Below are 22,450 nucleotides of genomic sequence, written 5' to 3' on the forward strand. Positions count from 1 at the left end.
TCAACTTTCCACAGCCCCTACTCCAAGAAATAAATTATTACATACTATGCTAAGCCCCCCTCCCCCTCCCATAGCCAGTGGAACAAAGGCTGGGCTACTCACCCAAGGGAGGACAAACTAAGTGCTGATGTGAAATACAGAAATGGGCTACAGTCTCTCTAGGGAACCTAAGAAAAGAAACATTCAGAGAATAAACCAACTAGTGGTGAAGCTAGAAATGAAGAAATAAAAGAATTTGTAAAGGAGGCAGAAAAGAGGTACTTGCAAGCCTGAGTTCTGAGACAACAAGTCAGCTGACAGAGACCCTACACTGCCAGTAAGAGAGAAACGGAGAAATTGGTCCCTAAGATGCAGTCACTGACCTGCATTCTTACAGTGAACTCCATTTTGCCAGGGGTAATTAGTATTAAACACTTTCATTCAAACAACCTGCTTTAGTATAGCACCAATCACATCTCAAACAACCCAATCCCTTCAAGCATCCCTGCTTTAGAAATACTCTTCCTCCATGTGAACAATCTACCTCAAATAAAGATTTTGAGAGCTACAGCAAATATAATTTTAATAGGACCACTGAGATAATTAAGAATCCTACAGGGAAAAGTTACATCAGAAAAACAAGTCATAGGGTAGCTGCCTATTATGGCAGATGAATAAAATACTATGAAGTATTCAGTTTTGATCAGTGCCTGAGAAAAACCATCAGGTTTCAACCAAATATTTATCCACTATTGAAAAAGGAATATTAAATATAATAAGGTTTCATACATTTAAAATCATGATATTTTTGCAAAAATATTCCAGTAATAGGAGGCTAGAAGTAATAAGTAATAGTTTCACTTCAAATTCCACTAGAAAAAATAAGCCAAGTATGAATGTCAAAAATTTAAAGTAATACTAAAATACAGAAATGGAATCTATCATTTATAAACAAAGGAAAAAAGGTGAAATAAAAACTACTCATAGCCTGACCAGGCGGTGGCGCAGTGGATAGAGCATCAGACTGGGATGCGGAGGACCCAGGTTCGAGACCCCGAGGTTGCCAGTTTGAGTGCGGGCTCATCTGGCTTGATAAAAAAAAAAAAAGCTCGCTGGCTGGAGCAAGGGGTTACTCAGTCTGCTGAAGGCCCGCGATCAAGGCACATATGATAAAGCAATCAATGAACACCTAAAAGTGTCGCAACGAAAAACTGATGATTGATGCTTCTCATCTCTCTCCGTTCTGTCTGTCCCTATGTATCCCTTTCTCTGACTCTCTCTCTGTCCATTGAAAAAAAAAAAAAAGACGAAATGTCTCACCAAAGCCCTTGATGGCATGCACAGAGGAGTATATTGTGTGGAAAATCATGAACATTTAAGACTGAATCAAAAAAAAAAGACTGCTCATATAATTACAAGAGGTGGAGAACAGAGGAAAAAAACAGGAAAAGGAAGAGTAAGAACAAAAACAAGGGGACTAAAACAAATTCAGATATAAGTATTCAAAGTAAATAGAAATGAGACAGAATCACTTATTCAAGAATAGATTCTCAATCCAGATCTCAAAAAGGAAATTGGGATGTGCAGAATAAGTATAGTTTACATATTATTTATCTGTATTTTTCATATATATAAAATTTATGCTACGTGCAAATATGTACATCTGTATTCTCATTATATTCAACAATAAATTAAAAGGACACATTCTAGAATCAACTCTAGCATTAGTTCCTTTCAGGGGTGGACAGCTGAAGAGACAGCCTCAGAACAGAAAGGTTAAAAGAGGGTTTTAGCATTCTCTCTTCTTTTTAAGGAAACAATACTTTTCATGTATTAATAGTATGTATATATGTAAAAACTGCTTGAAATTATTATGCATAAAGTAGTGAAATTTCTGGGATTTGCTTCACTGAAATGGAAGGGGACAGAAGAAGCAAGACTGGCCATGAGCCACAATGCCTGTTAAAATTGAAAGATATAATGTCACGATTTACTGCATAATAACTCACCATAAAAGCTACATTTAAACTTTTTTGTAATAAGAATAAGAAAAATAAGAGACTGCCAGAAACATGTGAAAATGTTAGTATCTAATTTTAGGAGTATAGGACTAGGGATGATTATGTCTTCTTTATACTTTACAATATTTCTCAAATCCTATCATCCTTCTTCAGTGAAAAAAAAAAATTTCACCTCAAACTACTAAATTACTTGGAACATTTTTTAATTATTGGTAAATGCTTCCAGAAAAAATAATTTTTCAGAATTACTTAACTCCAGCAATATATATAATGAAAAATATTTATTCATAAATTAGTATCTCATAAGAAATTTTTCATTTTACCGTTAAAAACAAAGATTTAGCCTGACCTCTGGTGGCGCAGTGGATAAAGTGTCGACTTGGGAACACTGAGGTCGCCAGTTCAAAACCCTGCACTTGTCTGGTCAAGGCATATATGGGAGTTGATGCTTCCTGCTCCTCCCTCCTCTCTCTCTCTCTCTCTTCTCTCTAAAAAATGAATAAATAAATAAATTAATTAATTAATTAATTTAAAAAAAAAAAAAAACACAAAGATTTAGTCTGATTTTCTGGTGGCTACTCTGCTTGTATTTCACCAAGCTATTTTAGATAAGAGCCTCAGAAGCAGAGGCTTACAGTCCAGGATTAGCCAGCTCCATGAGAGAGAGCAGCAGGGCAGGAAGTGAATAACTGTTGCTGTTCTACTTTTGAACTTATACACAGAGCAAACTCAAATCCCCATCTTTGGAAATGATGGCTGAACCCAACAGAACACGTAAGTATACATCTGTTCTAATTGAAAGAAAACTTTTCTTTCATGTACATTCAAATGACAATTCAATATAATGAATAGTCACATAATATATCCACGCTAATATAGTGATTTTCAACCTTTTTCACCTCGTGGCACATGTAAACAAATTAGTCAAATTCTGTGGCATACCAAATATATATATATATATATATATATATATATATATATATATTTTTTTTTTTTTTTCAGAGCTGACAAAAAATAGGTATAACTTTGATTCATTCACACAAGTGGACTATAGTTTTATTGGCTGTTGTCATTTTTTTATTTGACAATCTAAGGGAAAAGCAGTCAGTGACTAAGTAGTCCGGTATTATATGTTTTAAAAATCCTTGTAGCACTCAAGTTGAAAAATCACTGCTCTAATTTGAAGAAGTGGCATATTAATTTACAATATGTAGACATACATAAATCAAAATTATTACTTTGATCAAGAATCCACACACTGCAACCAAATTTTGATAAAAAATATCATCTCAATCCTAGCCTAGGAATTTCCTAATAGGAAGAAAAAAATTGTTGCAAAGAAAAATATATATTTTACTATAGATACACAACAAATGTATTTATACTAACAAACATGTTCATTAAATTAACATTGGTTTTAAAAGATACTTTCTTTCACTTTTAAGATTGTTGCCCTAAGGTGAAAAGTTCATTGCCTTTCAAAAAGTATCCATGTTTTTTACCTTAATTGCAGATTCCTTCAAGCATATACTACTAGCTTTATAAAGACATTTTACACCCTGGTCGGTTGGCTCAGTGGTAGAGCGTTGGCCTGGTGTGTAGAAGTCCCGGGTTCGATTCCCGGCCAGGGCACATAGGAGAAGCGCCCATTTGCTTCTCCACCCCCGCCCTCCTTCCTCTCTGTCTCTCTCTTCCCCTCCTGCAGTGGAGGCTCCATTGGAGCAAAGATGGCCCGGGCGCTGGGGATGGCTCCTTGGCCTCTGCCCCAGGCGCTAGAGTGGCTCTGGTCTCGGCAGAGCGACGCCCCAGAGGGGCAAAGTATCGCCCCCTGGTGGGCAGAGCGTCGCCCCTGGTGGGCGTGCCGGGTGGATCCCGGTCGGGCGCATGCGGGAGTCTGTCTGACTGTCTCTCCCGGTTTCTAGCTTCAGAAAAATACAAAAAAAAAAAAAAAAGACATTTTACCAGATTCACAGCCACTTCCAGGATAACAAATTATATGTATATTTTGTGACTCTTTTAAATTAAGGTCCCTTATTTACTGCTCACTTCCAACTATGTAGGCAATGTTAAAATTAGTCCCCTAAAACATGTAGCTCACAGACAAGCTAAAGTTCACTGAGCTTTGGTTTAATAACAAATCCGCTATATGTATGGGATTGAAACTTGAGCTATGACCCTGGCTGGATAGCTCAGTTGGTTAGGGCATCATCCGAAAGCACAAAGGTTGCTTGCTGGTTCAATCCACCGTCAGGGCATATAAAGGAACAGAGATGTTCCTGTCTCTCTCCTGCTCTCTCCTTACCTCTCTCTAAAGTCAATAACAAAATAAACATTAAAAAAAATAAACTTCAGCCACTGTTATTATTCAACTATTTAAAAGAACAGTTTTAATAATTAGACAAATCAATTGTTTATAATTGTATTTATTTCCTTCCTCCTCCATGCTTTTTTTAAAAATATGCGAAGTAAACACATACATGATAGAGAACTATGGGTTCCGATATTTTCTTTCTGGACACCCAGTTTTACATATTTTTCACCCATATGTTCTCTCTTAGTACCTTCAATTGTTAATTCACACCAAACACAGTGCCTCAGAGAAAAGATTTAGATGCTTCCAAGAATGAAGATTTTGCCTCTTGTGCTAACTCCCTAGGTTCAGCTCAGAGGAATTCAGATTCATTGGGCAGTGTGCCCGTTTGCTAACACACTTTCTGCACTAAGGATCAAGATGTAACAGGCCAGTATATTTCTTAGGCAGAACTATGCAGGGGGATTCCTTCCAAGACTGAACTTGTAGGCAAACAATGAGTAGACATCTGACTCAAAGAGACCACTATGGACTCATAAAGCACTCGCTCCAGCCACATTATTTTCTTGAGAAAACCAAAAATGTGCAGAGATTAACTTCTTGTAACAGAATTCCCAGGTGCAATTCCAACACTGACAACAATTTCTCCAGAGAAATTACTTTGGGCTTCTGCCTCCTGCCCTTTTGCTGTCTGGAATGAGGCAATTCTCCAGTGGGCCCAGGAAATATGTATATATATGTCCTTGTGCTTAGAAAAAGCAGGGATACTCAAAGTATCCTCAGGGGACCCAAAACACTGGTGGTGGTAACTGCCCTGTATTAGGACCTATCAATCACTTGCTGGAGGAGGCAACAGCACAGAAGATAGCTGTCATTTATCAGCCCCCTCACAAGGACAGCATTTAAACTGAGTTGGTGAGATCTCAATTTTGACACAGGAGCAGAAGACATGGTTTTGTCACCTGTGACCAGATAATTCCTAAGGGTAAAGTCCTACAGCAGCAATTTCCAACCTTTTTATTTCACGGCATACATAAACTAAAATTCTGTGGCACATCAAAAAAAAAAAAAAAAATACTACTTTTTTGCAGATCTGACAAGGAAAGTAAGTAAAATGGACTCATTCTCCCAGGATGGCCATCATCATTTTTTTTATTACTATTTTAGTGAGAGGAAAGACAAGATGGTGATGGAGTAGGCGGACGTACCAAATTCAACCTCCCAGAACCAAAGTGGATAACAAACTAATTATAAGAACCATCATCTGGAAAAACCAACTTTGGACTAAACTAAGAGGACTCTTCAACCAAGGAACACTGAAGAAGCCACACTGAGACTGGTAGGAAAAGCGGAAACACAGAGAGGGCTGCCCAGCTCCCCGGAGCGAACGGCAGCCGGGAGACACTCGGGTGGCGGGAAGTGAGTTTAGCAGAGAGCGGAGGGTCCTGAGTCCCAGGAACAAAGCCCCAGCCTGTAGCCCCAGAGCCTATTTTAGTGAGAGTAGGGGAGGCAGAGACAGACTCCCACATGCACTCCAACCGGGATCAACCCAGCAAGCCCACTAGGGGCAATGCTCTGCCTATCTGGGGTGTTGTTCTGTTGCAATCAGATCCATTTTTTTAGCACCTGAGGCGGAGGCCATGGAGCCATCCTCAGCGCCCAGGGCCAACTCGCTCTAATCGAGCCATGGCTGCAGGAGGAGAGGGGAGGAGAGGAAAGACGGAGAGGAAAGAAGGGAGGAAGGGGAAAAAGGAGGGAGAGAGAAGGGTGGAGAGAGGTGAGAGGAAGGGTGGAGAAGATGGGCACCTCTCCCGTGTGCCCTGACAGAGAAACCAACCCGGGATATTCACACGCCTGGGCCCACGCTCCACCACTGAGCCAATCAGCCAGTACCTATGAGGTTTTTGTTTTTTGTTTTTTTGACAAGCTAAGGGAAAAGAGGTCAATGCCCCTGACTAAATAGTCAGGTATTGCATGTTTTAAAAATCCTCGTGGCACACCAGTTTAATATTGCTGGTCTAAAGGATAGTGAATAGGGCCTTCTCTAATACAGAAAAGGCTGTGGTACTAGGAAGTGGGAAGGTAGACCAGAATATCATAACCTTGCTACTTCAACTTATCTTGAGGTAGTTCATGTCCTTTACCAAAGGTCATTTCCTAGGGCTTTTCCCTGTAACTTTAAAAACAACTCTACTTCCATCATTCCCCTATTATTATTCTAAATTGCTTCTCCTGTTCTGGAATATTTACTGCAAAAATTACAAAATGTGTCATCTATCATATTGCTTACTTAGGTATCATTGAGCTAAAAGTACCATACATAATTAGATATTATCCCTCCTCATCAATTAGTGCCTCCTAAATTCAGTTTGTGCCTTCTGTAATTTCTTTGCTGAATTAGGACAGGAATAAAGATTAGCCCTGGCAGGATAGCTCGGCTGATTAGAGCATTGCCCCAAAGCACAGAGGTTGTTGGTTAGGTCCCCAATCAGGACACACACAGGAAAAGATAGATGTTCCTGTCTTCCTCTATCTCCCCTCCTCTCACTAAATCAATAAATAAAATTTAAAAAAAAAAAAAAAAAAAAACATAATTGGCCCTGGCCGGATGGCTCAGTGGTAGAGCGTTGGTCCAGCGTATACAAGTCCCAGGTTTGACTCCCAGCCAGGGCACACAGGAAAAGCGCCCATCTACTTCTCCATCCTTCCCCCTCTCCTTCCTCTCTATCTCTCTCTTCCCCTCCCACAGACAACACTCCATTGGAGCAATGTTGGCCCGGGCACAGAGATGGCTTCATGGCCTCCTCCTCAGGTACTAGAATGGCTCTGGACACAATAGAACATTGCCCAAGATGGGCAGAGCATTGCCCCCTGGTAGGCATGCCCAGTGGATCCCAGTCAAGCGCATGCAGGAGTCTGTCTGACTGCTTCTAACTTGGGGAAAATACAAAAAAAAAAAAAAAAAAGGATAATGGCCCTGGCCAGTTGGCTCAGTGGTAGAGCATCTAAGCATCTAACTGGCATGTGGATGTACCAGGGTTCGATTCCCAATCAGAGCACACAGGAGAAGAGCCCATCAGCTTCTCCATCCCTTGCCCTCACTTCTCTCTCTCTCTCTCTCTCTCTCTCACATACACAGACACACATACTCTCTCTCTCTCCTCCCCTCCTGCAGCCAAGGCTCGATTAGAGCGAGTTGACCCTGGGCACTGAGGACAGCTCTATGGCCTCTGCCTCAGGCACTAAAATATTGCTCCGGTTGAAAAGGAGCAAGGGCCCCTAGTAGGCTTGCCGGGTGGATCCCAGTCGAGTGCATGCAGAAGTCTGTCTCTGCCGCCCCTCCTTTCACTAAATTAAAAAAAAAAAAAGATAAAGTTTACGAACCGTATTCAGAAAAGGCCAGACTCAAATTTTTGACGGGAACTCCTCTGGGAAGAAAACAGCATATTGGAGTGACATTTACTGTGGCTGTTTCTCTTTCCTGCATCCCCAGTAGGTTCAGTGTTAGCTCTTAACTCAGAGAAACACCACATACATGTACTGAGCAGGGCTCATGAACAATGACACTCTCCATCTCTCTGAACCCACTCTTGTTTTTCTTTTTAGCAATGGGGGGCTGAGAAACAGGAGATGAGAAGCATCAATTCTTCATTGTGGCACCTTAGTTGTTCATTGATTACTTTCTCATAAGTGCCTTAAACAGGGGCTTCAGTTACCCATTGACCCCTTGCTCAAGCCAATGACCTTGGACTCAAGCCAGGAATCTCGGGCTTCAAGCCAGAGACATTTGGGCTCAAGCCAGCAACCAGGAGGCCGTGTTGATGATCCCATGCTCAAGCTGGCAACCTCACGCTCAAGCTGGTGAGCCTACACTCAAGCAGGATGGGCCTACACTCAAGCTGGAGACTCTCAAGCTGGAGACTTCAGGGTTTTGAACTGGGTCCTTAGCATCCCAGGCTGATGCTCTATCCACTGTGTCACTGCCTGGTCAGGCTCTCTGTGCCAACTCTTGCAATACTTAGCATGGAGAAATTTAGAACTCTTAAATTCAGCCAGAAAAAAATAATTACAAATTATTTTTAGTTTTATTTTTATTTTATCTTATTTTATTAATAAGCATTAATAATTAAGCATTAATAATTTCAAATATCTGAAGACATAAGAAAAATTTGTGAGCCTTTATTCTTTCTAAAACATAACTTGCTAACACATTTTACAGATGTGGAAATGGGTCATAGAGATTAGTAACTTTCTCAGGATTATGTAACTTAGTCGATTCTGTAAGTAACAAATTATTAAATTTTCAATGCCATTTTGCTGAATAATATTTTTTAAATCCATTTTATTCTTCAGGTTCAAATTTATCTCCAATACTCCCTTCAAGAGGTAAACACTTGCATATATATATATATATATATATATATATATATATATATATATATTCACCAAAGGATATCTAAAATGTATGCTTGGTTGTAACCCACAAGTTAAAACAATAATTTGTTATTTGACACTTTTAAAAATTGTATTTAATAACAATAAAAAAACTGCACTTAAAAATTGATTGCTATTGCATCTACTATAATAATGACTTCTTCAGGGTATAAAATAGTCTCCATAAGTGAGATTTTAGGCAGTCAACCACTATTAATTTTACTGCTTAAAATGGAATCATTCATGAAGTACCTGTCATATAACCTTGTCTCTATAAACAGAGCATGTGGTTTACACACATGCCTTTCCCTAAACCAAACCAACAGCTCTGTATTAGATAAACTCAATTTCAAGTAAAAAAAGTGAGTCTCTGAGAAATAAAGTGTTTTCTCTTACATTCATGAAGCTTGTAAGTAACAGAGCTAACATTTAAAGCCAACTGAAGTCTGATTGACATCAAGGCCAAGTCCTTTCCACCAAATCATAGCTCTGGGCTTTAATACTACTACTACAGAAAAGGAAAAAGTTATTTACCTACGGATTAAGTCGGCCCAGGCAGTTTTGCTTTCAGAGCTCCCAGACTGTTCTATAAAGTTCTTTTAAAAGAACACGCCACCAGACCTTGATAGGCACTGAACTCTGCCAGGGTACATTTTGCTTAATGAGACCACCCCCTGCAGAGCACCTTATACACTGTGGTCACAGTCAAGCCTCACAGTCAGCCAGCCTAAGGGCTTTCCCCACCCATGGGTGAGCCAACAGCAATCTAGATTAAACTACAATAGGAGGGGCCCTGACTGGTTGGCTCAGCGGTAGAGCGTCGGCCTGGCATGTGGAAGTCCCAAGTTCGATTCCCAGCCAGGGCACAGAGGAGAAGTGTCTGTCTGCTTCTCCACCTTTCCCCCTCTCCTTCCTCTCTATCTTTCTCTTCCTTTACTACAGCGAAGACTCTACTGGAGCAAAGTTAGCCCGGGTGCTGAGGATGGCTCCATGGCCTCCGCCTCAGGCGCTAGAATGGCTCAGGCCGCAACAGAGCAGCGCCACAGATAGGCAAAGCATCGCCCCTTGGTGGGCATGCTTGGTGGGCACACACCAGTCAGGTGCATACGGGAGTCTGTCTGCCTGCCTCCCTGCTTCTGACATCAGGAAAATACAAAAAAAAGATAAAAAGCTACAACAGGAGGGCTCACATACACACACAAGGGCATTCCTGAAGCACCTCACTCAGGTGATCAGGGAGAATGTACAACAGAGCCCCGAAGGATACCTACTACAAAAGGTTACCCTACCAAGATGGAGGAGGAGGGTGGTATAAAACAGATCTACATAATAAACGTTAATAAAATACAGAGAAGTAGCCAAAATGAGCAAAGAAACATGCCTTAAATGAGAGAAGAGGAATAATCCCCAGAAAAAGAAACAGGGCATATGGTTAAGTGAAATGGAAACAAGCAACCAACCAACCAATACAGAGTTCAAACAATGGTTAAAGGAATATGCAAGGAACTTAGTGAGAACTTCAACAAATAAATAGCAAGCATTAAAAAAGGACACAGAAATCATAAAAAAGAACCAGTGAAAAATGAGGACTTGAAATAAAAAATACATTAGAAAAAATCAACAGCACCACTAGATGAAGCAGAAGACTGAATAATCAATTTAGTAGACAAGAAAACAGAAAAGACCCAATCAGAGCACCAAAAAAGAAAGATGAAGTAAAAATGAGAACAGTTTAAGGGACTGCTGGGACAATATCAAGCATAACAACATCCACATCACAGCGTTGCCAGAAGAGAGCAAGGCATTGAGAAGCTACTTGAAGAACTGATGACTTAAAAATTCCCTAACCTGGTGAAGGAAAAAGACACACAAGTCCGGAAAGTGCAGAGTCCCAAACAAGATGAACCCAAAGAGGCCCACACCAGGACACATCGTAATTAAAATGCAAAAGGGTAAAGACAAAGATATAACCTTAAAAGCAGCAAGAGCAAAGACAATTACCTACAAAGGAGCTCCCATAAGACCTCTTGAATAGCCACAGCATTCTTGAAAAAGAAGAACAAAGTCAGAGGTACCATACTACCTGATTAAAATTTTATCTCAAGGTTATATAGTAACCAACACAGCATAGACTGGCATTTTGAAAACAGACACATATATCAAAGGAACAGAATAAGGAGCCCAGAAATAAACCCATGCCTATATAGTCAACTAATTTATGACAAACGAGGCAAGAACATACAATAGGTTAAAGACAGTCTATTCAATAAATGATGTTAGAAAAATTAGACAGATATATGCCAAAAAATAAAACTAGACCACCTTTTTACACCACATAAATAAACTCAAAATAGATGTATGACATAAATGTAAGACTCAAAATCATAAAATTTCTTTTTAAAAGAAGACAAAGGCTATAAAATCTTTAACATTCTCTCAGCAATATTTTTTTCTGATATCTCTCCCTGAGCAAAGCAAATAAAAAAAATAGCAATACATCAAAGTAAAAAGTTGTGCACAACAAAGAAAATCATCAACAAAATGAAAAGATAACCTGAAAGATGTAAGAAGACAGTTGCCAATGATACACTCAAGGGGTTAAAATCTAAAATTTATAAAGAACTCATACAACCAAAAGAAAAACTAACCAAACAATTCAATTAAATAATGGACAGAGGACCTGAATAGACAATTCTCTAAAGAGAACATACAGGTGGCCGACAGATATGAAAAAATGTACAATGTCACCAATCGTCAGAGAAATGCAAAATAAAACCACAATGTGATATCACCTCACACCTGCCAGAATGGCTATCATTAATAAATCAACAAATAACAAACATAGATAAGGATGTGGAAACCTTTGTGGTGGGAATGCAGACTAGAACCGTCACTACAGAAAACAATATAGAGATTCATCAAAAAATTGGAACTGTAATTTCCTTATGACCCAATGATTCCTCTTTCGGGTATATATCTTTCGGGTATAAAGAAACCCAAATCAGTAATTCAGAAAAGAATACACTTATCCCTATATTCACTGCATCATTATATACAATAGCCAAAATATGGAAGCAATCCCAGTGCCCATTAATAGCTGTGTGGATAAAGACATCTCCTGCTAAGGGAAGGATGTCTGTTCAGACAATGAAACCATAAAGATTTACAGAATAGAATATTACTCAGTCATAAAAAAGAATAAAATCTTACTATTTGTGGCTGCTTGGATGAATCTAGAGCAGTGGTCAACAACCTTTTTTGGGCCACAGACTGGTTTAATGTCAGAAAATATTTTCACGGACCGGACTTTAGGGTGGGACGGATAAATGTATCACGTGACCGAGACCAGCATCAAAAGTGAGTCTTAGATGGATTTAACAGAAGGAATCTGGTCATTTTTTAAAAATAAAACATAGTTCAGACTTAAATATAAATAAAATGGAAATAATGTAAGTTATTTATTCTTTCTCTGCAACCGGTACCAAATGACCCATAGACCAGTACCAGTCCGCGGCCTGGGGATTGAGGACCACTGCTCTAGAGGATATTTTCTAAGTGAAATATGTCCGTCAGAGATAGACAACACATAATTCCACTTACATGTGGAATCTAAGGAGAAAAATAAATAAACAAAATAGAACAAGGGGGTTGAGGACTGAGTGAAAAGAGTAAAGGAATTAAGAAGAACAGATTGGCAGTCACAAAATAATAATAGGTATGTCAAGTACAGCATAAAAAAGAGTCAATAATATTGTAATAACTACCTAAGGGTCAGGTGGGTACTTGAAATTTCAGAGGGGACCAGTTTGTAAAAATATATGATTAATCACTATGCTGTACCTAATACAAGTAATATTTAATATAAACTCTCATTAAAATTTTTTAAAAAGAACTCATCACCATTTTACTAGTTGCGAGATCCTGGGCAAGTCACTTAACTTCTCTGAGAGGCTACTGTAAAGAGTGTATTAGCAACAACATATGCAAAGTGCTTGAAGTAACAGGCATACAAAAGCTATTGGTATCAATTTATTTTGTCTTCTATTAATGTCTGGTCACTAATCTCTGTTTTGTTACTTCAAATTTATTCTCAGATTTAAAACAAATATTTGATCTTTTTTGGACTGAGGCTTGCAAATTGCACCACATCTCACCTATGCAGTAAATAAAGTATGCGGCTTCAGGACATCTCCTTTCCCATTGCTGAAAAGTATCCATTTATTCTGTATGACAGAGGAACCTCAAAATCACCGCCATACAATATTTCAAAGAGATAAAAATGAAGTCAGTAATTGCAAACTCCCAAGTTCAGTTTGCCAAAAAAGTGACACTTAAAAGTGTTATCTACCAGAAAAGACAGATGGGGAGGGAATGTGTTTGATGTATGGCAAAATCTAGATAAATAAATAGGGGAGGAAAGGAAGAAGAAATAATGAGGTGAGGAAGCTAAAAGGGAGAAGAGATAGAAAGATGGAACAGCCACAAGATAATTTAGAAAGTGATCAGAAAATTCCTTAGCATTCTGCAGACTAGCAGGTGCTGGAGCAGGGTGTTAACTGAAGTTACAGATGCACAGGAGGAACTGAATCAACTCTCCCCTAAGTGAATCTCATCTCACTTAGAAAATGAGAAATTCTGTCGAAGCATTAAGCATTCTTATTAACAACAGTATTAGGAACAGAATGGCTATCTATTTTTCCTAACTTTAAGAAAATCATCAGCAAAAATTTATATAAATATATAATAGTCATATAACATATTCAAAAACTTACTGCATTAGTAGAAAACAGTAATTACACTACCAACACGATGTGCTCAATTCTGTGTGAGTACAGAGGAATCCAATGCCATCACCATGAGTCAGGAAGAAACTGGAGGAAATGTGACGTGAATTATCCTGAAGGATGCACATGTGAGGTCAGTGTAAGAAGGAGCCTCGAGAGGTAAAGACATCTCTTGCTAAGGGAAGGAAGGATGTTGGCTAAGGCAATGAAACCATAGAGGAAACAATTTAATGACAGTGTTTCTATACTGCGGGGCTACTAAGCCAGACAGGAGCTAGAAAAGCAATTCCACGGTCTCTTTGGGACTCTGCCCTGCAAGCAGGGAGAGTGTTTAGATATAGTGGGGAGTGCAGGAGGGCTTACTAAGATTTATTTTCTGGCAAAACAGCAAACAATTCACCAGTGGGAGAAAAGATAGCACAACCAGATGTCAGGCTGTTAAAACAGCCCAATCACAAAAATATTGTAAGCCTAAATCAAGGCAGTGACAAGGAAAAAGAGGTACCTTCATCGAAAAAAGGGAATCAGAAAGATTCAGTGACCACCAGAAGTGTGTAGGGGGCAGGCAGACTGAGTGAGGGACAGCAGTGGAGGCTGACTAACTCTCAATGTTTCTAATCTGCAAGACTAGAAACATTGGGACATCATCAGCTCAAAGAACAATTGCAGCCTGACCAGGCGGTGGCGCAGTGGATAGATCGTCGGACTAGGATGCAGAAGACCCAGGTTTGAGACCCCGAGGTCGCCAGCTTGAGCATGGGCTCATCTGGTTTGAGAAAAAATTCACCAGCTTGGACCCAAGGTTGCTGGCTCAAGCAAGGGGTTACTCAGTCTGCTGAAGGCCTGCAGTCAAGGCACATATGAAAAAGCAATCAATGAACAATTAAGGCAGGGGTCTCAAACTAGAGGCCCGCGGGCCGCATGCGGCCCGCCCACCAATTTTGTGCGGCCGGCAGACTAATCAAACTTCGTGGATTAGTCTGCGGGCTAGTCTGCGAGTTTGAGACCCCTGAATTAAGGTGTCGCAATGCGCAAAGAAAAACTAAATGATTGATGCTTCTCATCTCTCCGTTCCTGTCTGTCTGTCCCTGTCTATCCCTCACTCTTACTCTCTCTCTGTCTCTGTGTAAAACAAAACAAAACAAAAGAACAATTGCAGAAACAGAAATGTCATCTGTTTTTACAGGAAGGAATGGAAATGTGCTCCTTTTGGACATACTGAGCTTGAAATGCCTTCAGAAAATAGAAACAATTAGAATTTAAGTTCAATGAGGGTAGTAAATTTTTGTTGTTGGTGGTGGTGGTGGTTCCCTTTTTTACCTCCTAGGGTTATATTCCCAGCACTGGAAACAGTGGCTGGATCAGAGTTGGCACTCAATAAATATTTGTTGAAAGAGTCAATCAATTACATCTGTGGCTCTAAGGAAAAAAGACATAGGAAATATAAATGAAGGAAATCACTGGCCTCTAGGTGTTGCTGAAGCTAAAGCAGGTTTGACTTATCAGGAAGAAGGCAGAGATGAAGAAGAGGTAAGAACTGAGGCTGGAACACTTGAGGACATGAGCATTCAAATATAAGAAACTTAGAATTATTTCAGTGATAGAATCGATTAGAAATAAAGACCCTTCACGTTTCATCACACTAAGTATCCCATTCATAAAGCACTCAACACACTCAGCCAGGAGAGTGCTACTGTTTATTTAGTTGATACTAAATAAGGCTTACTTGACATCATTTTGGTTCCTATACCAACATGAAAACAAATTATTATATTAGACAACCTTAATAAGATCAAATTAATCGTAAGATAAACTGTCTTAAATAGACTTCACAGTTATATGTAAATAAAAAATCCTAGTAGAACCAAAAATAACAAGTTCCAAGAAGAGACAAAGTGTCTATATATATGGAGAGATATATTATCTCTAAAAATATACAAACAGCCATATACTCTCTTATTCACCTCCATACTAAATCAAAACATTCACCTTTGGACCTTCTGTTGAATAAATATGCATATACTCAAGAAGAAAATAAAATTTGTCCGCAACAATAAAAGCAGTGTTTTTCATGATCCATACTAAAGAATTACTAGAGAAAACCCTGTACTCCTCTGTCAGCAAAAAGGTGTCACTGCCTAAATTAGCTGACAGTCTTGTTAGTCAGTTGTGTCTACATCACTGAGAATACACTGAGGAAAGTCAGAAAAAGGAATGACAGTATAGCATGCAGGCAAGATTCCAAATAGTTCAGATATAGAAAAATTACATAGGCCCTGGCCGGTTGGCTCAGCGGTAGAGCATCGGCCTGGCGTGCGGGGGACCCGGGTTCGATTCCCGGCCAGGGCACATAGGAGAAGCGCCCATTTGCTTCTCCATCCCCCCTCCTTCCTCTCTGTCTCTCTCTTCCCCTCCCGCAGCCAAGGCTCTATTGGAGCAAAGATGGCCCAGGCGCTGGGGATGGCTCCCTGGCCTCTGTCCCAGGCGCTAGAGTGGCTCTGGTCGTGGCAGAGTGACACCCCGGAGGGGCAGAGCATCGCCCCCTGGTGGGCAGAGCATCGCCCCTGGTGGGCATGCCAGGTGCATCCCGGTCGGGCGCATGCGGGAGTCTGTCTGACTGTCTCTCCCCATTTCCAGCTTCAGAAAAATACAAAAAAAAAAAAAAAGAAAAATTACATAAAGAAAACCAAATTAATATAAACCTACCTGAACAAGAACCCTACCCATGCAAGATATATAAGCATGGACCAATTCAATTCCCTAATTACTAATTCACACATATAAATACAGTGTGTCCGTCAAGTCATGGTGCACTTTTGACCAGTCACAGGAAAGCAACAAAAGATGTTAAAAATGTGAAATCTGCACCAAATAAAAGGAAAACCCTTCCAGTTTCTGTAGGATAATGTGGTAGCATGTGCACATGCGCAGATGATGACGTAACACCGTGTATTACAGTGGAGCAGCCCACTGCCATGCCAGTCGAAATGTGGACGGTGCATTGGAAAGTTCAGTATGCTCTGTGGCTCGCTAAATTCAAATCCGTGACCAAAGTGCAACGTGAATATTGGCGCATTTATAACGAAGCGCCACCACATAGGAATAACATTACTCAGTGGGATAAGCAGTTGAAAGAAATCAGCAGTTTGGTGGAGAAACCCCGTTCTGGTAGGCCATCAGTCAGTGACGAGTCTGTAGAGGCTATACGGGATAGCAACCTAAGGAGCCCTAAAAAATCTGTGCGTGAGCCCACATCGAACTGCACTGAATAGGTATGAAACTGGGAGAGTTTTCCTTTTATTTGGTGCAGATTTCACATTTTTATCATCTTTTGTTGCTTTCCTGTGACCGGTTTAAAGTGTACCATGATTTTACGGACACACTGTATATTAAACTACACAATTTAGTTAACATTTGTAATTCCATAGGACTCACTAGGGCCATCCAGACAATTTGTGTTTTCACTCTGAAAACAGTTTAAAAGGTCTTACTCTCTTTCCATAAACATGACTATTTGCTTCTTAATTAACTAATCTACTATTTTACTTTCATTTCCTGCATTTTACTATGATACTCAAAGGACTAAATGTTAATAAAATTATAAGCCAACTTTTACTTCTTTAATAATCCAGAGAGCACATCTGCCAGAAATAATGTTTTCAGTTTTGCCACATACTTTCAATTAAGTGAACAGGAAGTAGAGACAAACATAAATGTTAAAAAAATGACTGAAAAAGTCTGAGTGGTTCCAGCCAGAATTTGTGTTTTCACTATATAACAATTATGCACGAATCAATTCTTGATGCATTTGACAATCTTAGTTGTAACATATACTGCATGGCAATTATTTGAATAATTCAGGCACCAAATTACTCCTTTGTTAACCAGTTCAATATATGACTGTCACATAAATTGGTCACAAACAGTGACAGATAAATCAGTCAAAAATAAAGAAGTACAAACAAAAATAAGTGAGTCAGGAGCATGAGGCAAGAGGTCAGGAAAACAAAGCTTTAGTCTCACTACTGAAACTGACCATAATGTACTCACACTCTTCCACTCTTCACAAGATAAAACAGAAAAGCTATGGAAAGCCTTAATATTCATAGGACTTTGTTTTCAACTCTATCACTTGGTAACTTAAGAGATTAGAAAATTTTAAATATATTTTACAATTACCAGTTGGTATTTTTTTTAAAGTATAACATACATAGTTTGAAGCTTCAAGTAACATTAAAAAAGGAAATTTAAATATTATGTTTACCCAAAAGGGGCATGAATTTAAGAAGGCTGGATAATACTGTTAAAGATAAAAGTCTGACACACAGTGCTGAAACCAAGAATACGCTATAAGACAATGGACAAAGCACAAGAGAATCTTTGACTATTTTAAAAATTCCTGAATGATAACGATCTAGTATTCATCAATAAATAGTAATAAATTATGAAGACAGGCAACACTGGTAAATCCCAAAATACAGAGTAAAAGAAGTTGAACAAAAAAAAGAAAACACATTGAATGATTCCATTTATTTAAAGCTCTAAAAGAATGTGAACTAATCATAGGGATAGGAAGCAAATCAGTATTTACTTAGAGATGGGAGATGGCTAGGAGGGGAGGCTGGAAAGAAGGAAACTTTGAGTGATGAATACATTCACCATTTTGATTAGAGGGATGGTTTCACATAGGCCAAAGGTCAACAAATTGCACACTTTCAGTATGTGCAGTTTATCATGTCAGTTATAAAGTATATCTCAATAAAATGTAATAATTAAACAATCCTTTCACCTGAGATGACAAAAAGGTGGACCCTGATTGTGTTGAGTCTGCACCCAACACATGTGCACTGAACTTAATGGGGTTGGCTAGGGAGCAATAAAGGCGAGGAGATGTTTCTTCTTTTCCTACCTCAACACAGATCTAAAAATATTTTCTGACTTAGTCTGGCCATATAAATGATATATATATAGATACATATATAAATATATATAGATATACATATTCAGCAGATTTTATCAGAATAAAGAGGCATTCAGTGCTATACTATTCTAAATGGGAAGCAAGACATGCCAGTGGCCACCCAATTACATAGTGTAAAGTTGTTCAAAAATTAACTATAGGTCTATGAAACAAATAATTGTACGCAGAGATCAATATTTAAAAATGCATTCTCCACAGGTGTCCTCTGTGCCCCATAGTACTTAACTTCCTCAGCGTCAAGGGACACTGGTTCAAACAGATGCTATGAAAGCCATGGGTATTTAATAATCTCAGATCCTATTTCCTCACTGAGAAAAAGAGCAATCAGTGAAATCTATTGATCCACATCTCTACTTATGCATTTGTTATATCAAAACAATATAAGCTCCTCAGTTCACAAATGTGTTACCTTTAGGGAGGACAGGAGGTTGTACCTAGCTGATAGAATTACAGGTAAATGTTTCACTTCTTTGAGCTAGTCTATGTCTTCCCAATGCCTGGTGGGGCAAAAACAGATTTGCACTTGTGAGTACAGTACATGTAAAAGTTTATTCCTGTATTATTATTAATTATTGTATTATTTTCCACATGAACAAGTGTAAACCTACTTTTGCCTACTTTTGTCCCACCCCGTAGTCTTAAAATGTTTTACTATAAAAAGTAACTAAAAGAAAAAATTATCTTATGTGTTTTACTGTAACTAGTTTTAAAATGTAAGCCATCAAATAAAGTATCTCGCCGTGGCTAGTTGGCTCAGTGGATGGAGCATCTGCCCTGCATGTGGACTCCCGGGTTGGATCCCGGGTTAGGGCACATATGAGAAACAATCATAGGCTTCTCTCCTCCCCTTCTCCCTTCTTTCTCTCTTCCCCTCTTGCAGCCAGCAGCTTGACTGGTTCCAGCGTCAGCCTCAGGCACTGAGGATAGCTGGGTAAATTTGGCCCCAGATGGGGCTGCCGGGTGGATTCCTATTAGGACACATGCAGGAGTCCATCTATCTCCCCTCCTCTCACTAAAAAAAATATATATATATCTCTAAATGTAAACTATCAACACTGAATCATCAGCACAACCTAAATATGTTTTTCTTTAAGATTTTTTGTTGTTGTTGTTGTGTGTATGGCTAATGTTTTTGATTTTTCCTTTCATACAAGTGTTTCCTTTTTCACTTTCCCCTCATGCATTTATTTATAGTACCTTTTATCTGGAGGTAGAGTGGTTTACAAGAAAATAACAATAAATGTTGTTTGCATAGATATAAATAAAACTAAAAGGAGGGTGAAGATACTAATTCCCTAGACCAGAGGTCGGCAAACTCATTAGTCAACAAAGCCAAATAACAACAGTACAATGATTGAAATTTCTTTTGAGAGCCAAATTTTTTAAACTTAAACTATATAGGTAGGTACATTCCTTATCGAGGTAGCGCCCACACGTGTATTTTGTGGAAAAGCCACACTCAAGGGGCCAAAGAGCCGCATGTGGCTCGCGAGCCACAGTTTGCCGACCAGGGCCCTAGACCAAAAAAATCTAACCAGCATAGGCAAGAAGAAAAGGAGTAAAAACAGAAATCCTTTTACTTTTCTTTTTTTAATACAGCGGGCCAAATTTGGAAGAATTACTTTAACAATTCTCTACATTGCTTTATAAATCTTTTATTTTTCCAAAAGGGGGTAGATTTTTGGGGAAAAATACTATGTCAAATATTTGCCAACAAAATATGCATAGGATTACATATACTGCATTTCCCCATGTATAAGATGCTCCCAGGTATAAGACGCACCTTAATTTTGGGGCCCGAAATTTGAAAAAAAAATGTATTGCATAAAGTTATTAAACTGAAGTTTATCCATCATAAAATTCATACATCTCCTTATCATAGTCAAATGCAAGTAAAAAAATCTACAACTGTGTAAGACGCACCCAGTTTTTAGACCCCAAATTTTTCCCAAAATGGTAGATTTTAGATTAATGTAACTTAAGAAAAAAAATGCTGCTTTAATCAGATTCCAAATTATCATGAAATGTTTCTAACCCTAACATTTCATCTTTACCGAATTTAACATTTTACTCATTTGGGGAAAGATAGAAGAAATAGTTGAAGAAAATTAACGTGTTAATGAAACACTTAAGAAAATTAAGGCTCTGTATACAAAAAGGCCCAATTTCCCAGGAAACATCAGAATAAAGAAAACAAGTGGCCTCAAGCCAAAGCTAAAATACCCTTTCCTCAAATAGCAGTTTCCCTTTATTCATAAACATCAAATTACACCACAACAGCCTCCTACATGACCTGACCTCCCTCCCTTACTGCGAACCAGTCCATTCTTCAGGGCCTCACAAGTTACAGCCTACCGTCTGTAACAGTGGTCCCCAACCTTTTTTGGGCCACAGACGGTTTAATCTCAGAAAATATTTTCACGGACCAGACTTTAGGGTGGGACGGATAAATGTATCACATGATCGAGACAACTATCAAGAGTGAGTCTTAGACAGATGTAACAAAGGGAATCTGGTCATTTTTTAAAAATAAAACATCGTTCAGACTTAAATACAAATAAAACGGAAATAATGGAAGTTATTTATTCTTTCTCTGCGGACCAATACCAAATAGCCCACAGACCAGTACCAGTCTGCGGCCCGGGGGTTGGGAACCACTGGTCTATAAGACCTTTACAGTATCCTTAAGAATTGTTACGGGGTGACTTATGTCCCTCAAATATGTATGTTGAAGTCCTGACCCCTAGTACCGCAGATATTACTTTGAGATAGGATCTTTAAAGAGGTAATTAAGGTTAAATGAGGTCATTGGTGTGGTCCCTAACCTAGTATGACCGGGGTCCTCATAGGAAATCCAGACATACACAGATAGAAGCCCATGTGAAGATACGGAGAAGTTGGCCACCTACAAGTAGTAAGCAAGCAATCTTATGTTGATGTCTGCTTTCTTTGAATCCCTGTAACTTTTACTACATGTAAAACCTTTTTATTCATTCCTCTGTGTATCTATTTTTCCAACTAAGACAATAAGCTCCTAGAGAGCAGTATATTTGTTTTGTGTTCTTCCCACTGCCTAGCCTAATACAACATGCCTCCTAATCCATCTATTACTATCTACTAAATGAATAACTACCTCCTATCTCAGAAATATTTCTCAGGAAGGCAATGGATTACTTATTAAACATCAGTTTCCTTTATCTAGAAATAGTCTCTCATCTCATTCTTATTTGCCCATATGAAACCTCACTATAATTACCTAATTAAAGTACATCATCTTTACCATATATAATTAAATTTAATAAAATTTCCCAACTGTATTTATATTGATGCTCGCCTATGAATAACACTAATTTACAGGAGAAAAATAATACCTTTCTTGTTGTAAATATGGGGTCAATAATATATGTAACAAATATGTAACTATATCAAAACAACTTCTACTTTGCATCAAATGTGTTTGTAAAGCAGATATAACTGGGAAATACAATGATATAAGATACTGTCATTTACATGCACTACCAAGCAGTCCCATTATAAGGGAAGTTGTCTAATTCTTGATTTGAAATACAGAGTATTTCACTGGAAGATGTGTTGCTTGCTCCAGCATATATCGGAACAGTTCCAGTCCAATACATCAATTTTGTCTCAAGATATTTTATGAAAGTCAGAGTACTTTATGCATATTATAAATATACAAAATGGAAACCTGCAAGTCAATCTACAAGAGTCAAGTCTATAATATCATATTTGGGACATAATCTGGAGAGAACAATCTGCCTTTAACTCAAACTGTTATCATACAGGTGAATTCACTGTTACATGCCTGCTTCTAAATTCCTTAATCTTAACTCTAGACAATGAGTTCACTGCTTTATATGTAAAGCACAGCCTTCCCACCCAGCAGCTAATGGCTCAAGACCTCTATCAATACAAAATTACA

At 38.7% G+C, this 22,450-nt stretch overlaps 1 protein-coding gene across 11 annotated transcripts in view; it reads right to left on the bottom strand.

The window, feature by feature from the left end:
* MPDZ (multiple PDZ domain crumbs cell polarity complex component) overlaps window positions 1-22,450 on the bottom strand; it is a 206,986-nt gene that overhangs the window by 181,055 nt on the left and 3,481 nt on the right. Inside the window, exon 1 of one of the 11 annotated variants that reach the window (XM_066368167.1) lies at window positions 2,350-2,434. The exons of 8 other annotated variants lie outside the window; for them this stretch is intronic. The gene's annotated coding sequence lies outside the window, so the exon portion shown is untranslated. 2 more of the 11 variants (XM_066368168.1, XM_066368169.1) reach the window with 2 other exon arrangements.

Source organism: Saccopteryx leptura, chromosome 2 (assembly GCF_036850995.1).
Source record: "Saccopteryx leptura isolate mSacLep1 chromosome 2, mSacLep1_pri_phased_curated, whole genome shotgun sequence".
In the NCBI taxonomy this organism is placed as follows: Eukaryota; Metazoa; Chordata; class Mammalia; order Chiroptera; family Emballonuridae; genus Saccopteryx; species Saccopteryx leptura.